Source organism: Chroicocephalus ridibundus, chromosome 6 (assembly GCF_963924245.1).
Source record: "Chroicocephalus ridibundus chromosome 6, bChrRid1.1, whole genome shotgun sequence".
NCBI classification, from domain to species: Eukaryota; Metazoa; Chordata; class Aves; order Charadriiformes; family Laridae; genus Chroicocephalus; species Chroicocephalus ridibundus.
In genome coordinates this window covers 50,080,440-50,087,789 of record NC_086289.1, presented here as the reverse complement: position 1 = coordinate 50,087,789, position 7,350 = coordinate 50,080,440, and the positions used below count along the sequence as shown (strand labels likewise).

General features: G+C 43.3%; 1 long non-coding RNA gene across 2 annotated transcripts in view; it reads left to right on the top strand.

The window, feature by feature from the left end:
* The first annotated feature begins 330 nt into the window (after positions 1–330).
* The window catches only part of LOC134517955 (uncharacterized), a 38,765-nt gene continuing 31,745 nt past the window's right edge, over positions 331–7,350 (top strand). The window contains exons 1-4 of one of the 2 annotated variants that reach the window (XR_010071780.1): positions 331–608; positions 2,018–2,119; positions 6,331–6,463; positions 7,278–7,328. This is a non-coding gene — a long non-coding RNA (uncharacterized LOC134517955). Of the gene's footprint in view, positions 609–2,017; positions 2,120–5,016; positions 5,284–6,013; positions 6,112–6,330; positions 6,464–7,277; positions 7,329–7,350 lie in introns of those variants that run through there. The other variant, XR_010071778.1, reaches the window with a different exon arrangement.

The following is a 7,350-nucleotide window of genomic DNA, read 5'->3' as shown; positions in this document are numbered from 1 at the left end:
TAGGGCTTAGAGTTAGAGAGATCGGAAGGAAGCTCAATTTGAAAACCAAAAATTAATTCTAAACCTGGACCCATTTCAATCCCCCTGAGAAGATATAAAAACCTAAAATAAAATCCAGCCAAACCCATTAAGTATCCTCACTCAGGCTGACAGCTCTTCCCCCTTCTCCCTCCTGCCAGAGAACTCCCGAACAAAGAAATGGTTCCTGCAGTAGAAATGATCCAAGTATGAGGTCCAGTATTCCTTGGAGTACAGCAAGCATGGTTATCCCAGCATGGGCTGCACACGATGCACTTATCTTCCAACTATACATTTACAGAGACCTCACCGGTGCTGCCCTGCGAGTGCACCAGGATGCTGCAGCCACAGCATTACTGCGGTCCCCAGGGTGCCTGTAAGGGACACAGCCCTTGTCGTGCTGCCCTCCCTGCCTGAATAAAAGAGCTTTCTCCATTCCTCTGACACCCAGTGAAGATCTGCCCTGAGGGTGGTTTCACCGAGCACCAAAGACCAGCAGTGAAGACCTGTAGACATCCTCTCTTTACCAGATATGAAATGGGGTTTTGAGTCCAGGAGCCTGGTTAATAGAGGCAATACCAGAAAAGCTTGTAAGTGCACTTCACGGCGCACCTTGAGCCTTTCCCAGTCAAGGGAAGAAATTACTGCCATTTCCCAGAGCAGACATTAGGCTTTGTAGGGCTGCCAAAACTGTCGCAGTGTACCAGTAACCCAGCAAGAAATACGTTAGCAGAAGCACTCAGTCATGCAAGGCAGACAGGTAATGCCTGCGTGAGCAGGCGCTGGCTTGCCAGGGGCTCAAAGCAGATACCAGCAGCGGGGGGCAGGTAATTCATAGAGGAGCCATAGAGAAGCATAGCATAAATAACGCTGCCTATCAGCTATGCATAGAGGAAGAGAAAGGAGGGAGAGCTGAAGAGCAGTGGCTTTGACAGCCGTGCACCCCTCTGCCTCTTGCCCTGGTGAGGACGGCACCCCCGGCCAGTGGCCTACTGCAGCCGGGCTGCGGCGGTGGGTCAGAGCCTCCGAGTCCATGGGGTCAGGGTGAACAGCAGGCATCGCGGGGTCTTGCGGTAATACGCATCAGTCAGAGCATTAAGGTGCGTGGTAATTCATTTGTCAGTCTCCTAACCCTCGCACCTGAGCAAAGTCCTGCCTCAAAATCACCAAGTGCAGTTCTACAGTGATTTCTGGTCTCCTGTGCCGCTGCATGGCCACGGGAAGAAATGCAGGTCTGAGCAGTCAGTGTCTTTTGTGCTCTTTCCCTGTGATAATTACCAGGAAAAACAAATAAAATGAAGCAGGCCGTAACAGTGACAGCACAATAACGTGCAGGCACAACTTAAAATGAATCATAAAAATTTCTAAACACACACGTGTATTCAAGTGTACGTGCAGGTCCTCCCATTATGATCTTTTTGTACCATGATATGCTCTTGCTTAGGGAAATTAGACTTTCAATAACTTAAATCTCTTTCATAAGGAGTAGTAACTTTTGTTCCTTATCACTCGTGAAACCTTTATCTTATTTATTGTTATGTCTGGACAGATGGCAGCCATTCCTAAATATGTCCTTACAGTACTAAAAATAATGTTTAAAGAATAATGTTAGCTGAAGATAATACTAGGTAAAGCAATATTACATATTGTTGCATTTTAATTCCCCAGAAAGGAGGTGCCAACAGCTGCAGTACCGTAGCTGAAGCATAGCATTTCTCCTTGTGTTAACCTAGACATTGCAAGGTGGCAGACAACCACAAAAGATGTTTCCCTGCAATTATTGTACTTGTCTAGGAAATAGTCTGAAAACAGCTGTCTGACAGGCAGAATGTCGTCTTTCTATTCCTGAGCAACCCTTGATACCTCCCTTCAGGAGGGCTGATCAGCTTCCTGAAGAGCAAACAGATTAATTTAAAGAAGCCTTTTTTTTCCTATGTTTTTCTATTCTATTTCCTATATTTCTTTTTTTTTTTTTTTTTTTTTTTTTTTTTTACTACAGAACACAACTAATGACGACCCTATAATGACAAAAACTGAGACTCAGAAGAGCTTACTAGGAAAAAGACCAGCAAAAGCTGAGCTGCATGCTGCAGTCGATAAGGTAATGCCGGTAATGATGGCACAAATGACCTTCCAGTGTAGCTGACGATGATTGCAATGACAATGAAATACACCACTCTGTGCAGAAAATTTGGGTTGGAAAGAAAATGTGAGAAAAAAGTGGGAGGAAGAGTATGCCTTTGTGTTCCCATTCTCACATTTGGATTTATTTTCTCTCTTTCTTCCAGCTCTTAATTGGTAACAATCCAACAGCATATGTGTTGTAGTTCAGCACGTAAGTTACCCCACTGAATTCAAAGGGACCCATGCGGCACCTGCATTAGTTGCTTGCTAAGATAAGGCCATTAGCGCTGCCTTTTAACTGGTTCCCTGTTTTGCTTGTTTGTTGTCTCTAGGGTCATAGGTTTCTGCCGTTGACTGCTCTTCCAACAGTTCTCACTTAACTAAGCAAGTATATTTTAAATTAACAGTGTATCTATAGTGGTGTCTTGAGACAATTATTTATGCAGTGGTATTCCACAGTGTGAGAAACGTACCTGCTGTTGTCTATCTCACATTGGCTGCCCTTTGCTTTCACTAGATGTCTCCTTGAACCTTTTTGTTAGACCAAGAAGAAATCAGAGGTTTCTTGTGGGCACGGGGGTTCACTTTTTCTTTTTTTTTTCTAACCGGAGAGCAGCCATGAGCAAGGAAAGGGTCTCCACGCTCTCTCCCATGGGTAGTGCCCACACTCATGTCTTCAGCTGATGCACATAGCTAAAGACTCGGTCAAAATTTTCCATAAACAAGTCCAGATCAAGTTCTCTCACCAGGGAATAGAGAGAATAGCACAAGATTTTTCCTTTTACTGCTTGCCCACTGCCTTCTCTGTTTGAATACTACCAGATCGACACCTAACCAAGAAGCTCAGTTTAACCTCTTGAGCTCAATGGCCACTCAGCAGACATCATGCTGTAAAGAAGAATATTAATTCCCTCTCTCCCAGCCTGAAGTGCATACTGAGGATACAATCTAGCTCAAACATACTAGTGCACAACCAAATTCATTGTCTTGCACTTATTAGTATCAATACAGACATTTTCAGATATCCATATAGATGTTGTGTAGAAACAATTTCACTGAAGAAGGCCATAGCTGGAATGAAAAATGCCCACAGAGGATATATTCAGAGGTATCTTCCCAGTTGCAATGAGTACTTGGAGTGAGTATGGCTTGAGTTTTACTGCCCTTTCTCTTTGGTGTGAATGATGGTAGTATCAGGGCAAATATCATCAGGGTGGGCAAAGCAGCTGCTGAAATTATGGTCAGTTTGTGGACAGTTGGAGAATATTTAACCGAGATATTCATCAGGTCAATTAGGCAAAGAAATAATTAACACGTCAGAGAATGGTGCAAGGGGAAATTCCTGGCAGGGAAGAGCCTGCAAGGAACCAGAGGGCTTCACTTCACAGGGTTGTCCCCTGTAGCTATTTGCCTTTATGGAACCACAAGTTTCTCAACAGGGGTCTCCCACAGGGGAAAAAAATCTTCCTTTTGTAACAGACCTCAAAATAATTCAAGCTGTCTGCCAGTAATTAAATCCCTTACATTAGCAACAGGTGGTGAAGCTGTAATTTTTTCACATCTGTTATCATTTTCGTGAGTCAGTATGTATTTATTGCAAGAGCTGTGTAAACCATAGAACAGAGAGAGCTGGGTTGATGGCTGTCGTCCAGACGGCCGCTGTGCTCACTCCTGTAGTTATCTGAAGAGCAGAGCAGAGGGGATGTAAGAATACGTGACAGGCAGGAAGGGGTTTGGGCAGGATCCCAAAGGGTAGGAAGGAGGGGATTTAAAAGAGAGTGAGATTTCATAGGTTCTTATCAGATGGAAAGAGGAAGGGAAGAGGAAGAAAGAAAAAGGAAACTTGGGTCGTGTTTAGATGCCTTGATATCTGTTTCAATTCCCTGCTATACCACAGAGCTTCTATGTGGCCTGGAGCATGTTTCTTGGTCACTCTGGTTTAGTAAATTTAAAAATTAAAATCCCTGGGAAATTTCATAGTCACTGAGGACAACAGGCATAGAACAGCTCATGTGTATGTTAGCGACTTTGTTTCCATCTCAAAACCACAATGCGTTTGTGCAAACTGGCTTTTGGGAATGGTGTACCATGGTGAAGAGGGCTGTGTAAGTTGCGAGATGAATTCTGGATATTGAAGAGCTTGCCAAGACAGAAAGCTTCTTTTAATGCAAAGAACATGTGGAATGGCCACAGATCTGTACTACAGCTGGTTGTACATACCACTCCTATATAAGAGTAGAAAGGCATCCTGCTACCGAGATGTTCTGTGTCCTCATATAAGCTTTGTAGAGCAGCTGCAGCTCATTTTGCTGTACTTCAGGATGCTGGACTTCCCAAGAAAGTTTTCCATGTCTTTTCTACCTTCCTCCAAACCCCTCTTTTCCTTTGACTCAGACGGGAAAAGTTCTGTAATTTCACAGAGCTGTCTTTTCTGAATACTGAGAATAAGTATGTATGGAGAGAGGCCTTGCTGGAAGCTCTCCCATGGGCAGAGCCACACATCAATCAATTCCTGCCTGCATCCTGATGGAGTTGTGTCAGTAGAGACTCCCATGTGGTCAAAAGACCTTCAGGGGCATCTTTTTCTCAATGAACAGAATTAAGCAGACACAGAAAATTAATAACACTTAAACCACCTAAACCTCAAAATAACTATTCTGGAGTTCTGGATAGACATAGAAATAGGTGTAGACACAGTCAGTCCAGGCATCCTTCCTGCCCTCCATCTTCTCCATTTCACATCCTTGATTGTGCCTGATCTTGGAGCCGGGCCTGCAGCATAGTGTTATACTTGTAGAAGACTGTGGAGGCACTGTCACAGTCTCCTCTTCTGAACTTGAGAGGTCCCACTGTGCACAAAAATCCTCCTATATCTGCTCTCCTCCTGCCTAGCTCCTTCAGATACACCAACAACCCAGCCACCCCCTGCCATCAGTGCGGTCAGCTTCACAACTTGGTCATTCTTGCCCAAAGGCATCCAAGATCTGTCCAAGGTCCCCCTGGACACCAGAGCATCACCCCAGCTCCTGGTGTGAGTGCCATCTCCAGCAGTGGCTCACACTGACTCATCTGCCAGGGCTACAGCAGGACCTCCAAGCAGTCTTCTACTGTTATTTCAAGCAGAAAGCCAGCAGGAGAAAGGTGAGATTCCCTGATGCCCAGTTCAGTCTTTTCCCAAAATTGGATAACTAGCCCTTAATTTGTGGGACAGTATTTGCCCACAGCAGGCCAAAGTCATGATTCAAGTACTATTCTTCACTGAAATCATTAACTTCAGAGTTTCATGTGATTGAAATTTCATGCCATTGACGGACAACAGGGAGTCTCCAGCTTTGCAAGGGAATGAACCAAAGCAGACTCAGTGGTCTTTGGGGAAGGGTAATTTATTTGTGAGGTTAGCAGTGTTGTTTGATTATTTGTCTTCAAGGGTTGTATGGTGGAGGGAGCCTTCCTGGGAAATGATTACATGTCTTTCACGGATTCACTGACTCCTGGCCAGAGCACTGTTTATAACTGATTTATCTGAATCCTTTTCAAATTCTTCCCTCTATGAAAGTTTTAGCAGTCCCTTTCCTTTGTAAATTCATGGTAGTTGTGTGTTACTCAGGACGATTGTATGAAAATGCTTTCAAACACAATGATAACATATTGAGCAGATGAGCTGTCTCAGGTTTATGGCACAGCCCATCTGCCTGTTTTTAATAGGCATCCTGCATCGTGCCATTTCCTCTTCATCGGGTAGGCAATAAAAAAGACTGCTCGCGTGTAAGCGTCTTCATTACATTTGACCTTTCCAGAGTATCCACATGCACACTTCAAAGCTTGCACTTCCTTTTACAAATACAATTTGTATCTCCCTCTATTTTGGCAGCAGGTGCCATTGCAACAAAAGCTGTTCCTTCTTTGTCCTGCTACCATTAGTGTGGAGGCTGAGGTACAACATGTCAGCCGGAGATGCTGTTGTCTGAGGTGAGCTCAGGACATGCACTTCAAGGCTGGATCCCACAGAGATCTGAATTGTAGTGAAAGTGGGAAGTGTATATGTTGACCCTATGCCCAGCACTGGAGGACATATATACTACAATTTGGACTGGGATCGGTCTAAAAGTTAAAATTTAGTTTGATCTAGACACCCTATCAGGCTCCCATCCACTGTGAGTACTTAAAATGAGAATATTTTCCCTACAGGTTTTATATTATAGTCCCTGTTATGTACACTAGTCTGGATGAATACTTTGCATTAAGATGAACCAGCCACAAGGTGTCAATATAGCGCAGGAGATTCTTACTACGGTTTTGCTACTACAGCATCATTTGACTGGTAAGACAATTAAAACCAGCTTTCTGGTGGGTTATTTGAATAGATAATTGCAAAAAATGAGATCAGATCACATTTTTTGTACGTGATTTATTTAATCAATGAAGTCTTCTCATGCTATAGGTGTGGGGCGGAGGAAATTAGTATAAATGACTGAAGTAAAAAATGTGACAAGCCACAAGCTGCAGGCTACAAATCCTGTAGCACTGTGTTTTAGAGTGAAAGGCTGGCAAAGCAGGTTGTTAGACTAGTGGGGGTGAATTAATTTTTGTCAAAATATGAGAAGTGACCATAAGCAAGAGACCCAACATGTGAATTAATTAACTCTTCACAGTAAGGAGGGAAAATATGTAGACGAACTGGTGCCTGTGCTTATTTGTAAGAGGCGCAATGACTGGTGAGACAAAATAGAGATGGAAATGCAATATTGAAGAGTTCCATTTTGTCTCTTTTAGACAGAACTTTGTGTGTCATTAAATATAAAAACAAATGCCTCAAAAGAGTCAGAGCTAAAGCTGAGGTCTGAATTACAAAGGACATGGAAGCAATTTGGTTTTGTACCCCAACAGGGGGTTAGGATCTAGGGAAGAAGGGCCTGTTAGAAATGAGAATGAAAGGCTGTTAGGAAAATGACTCCTAGAATTGTGAATATTATCTCTTTGAAGTACGCATTAATGGGTTTTGACTAAGAATTTTCAAAGGGGTTAAGGACTTAGCTCCCATTGAATGTCAGTGGCTTTTGGACGCTTCACTGGCATAGTCTGCTTTGAAAATCCTAGTTTAGAATATTAATTTTAATGTATCTTTTCCACTGCAGTAGGAGGGAGCAGACCCATGACAGAGACTAACAGAGACACTACAAAAGAAAGTAAGTTGCTTTGTATTACAGT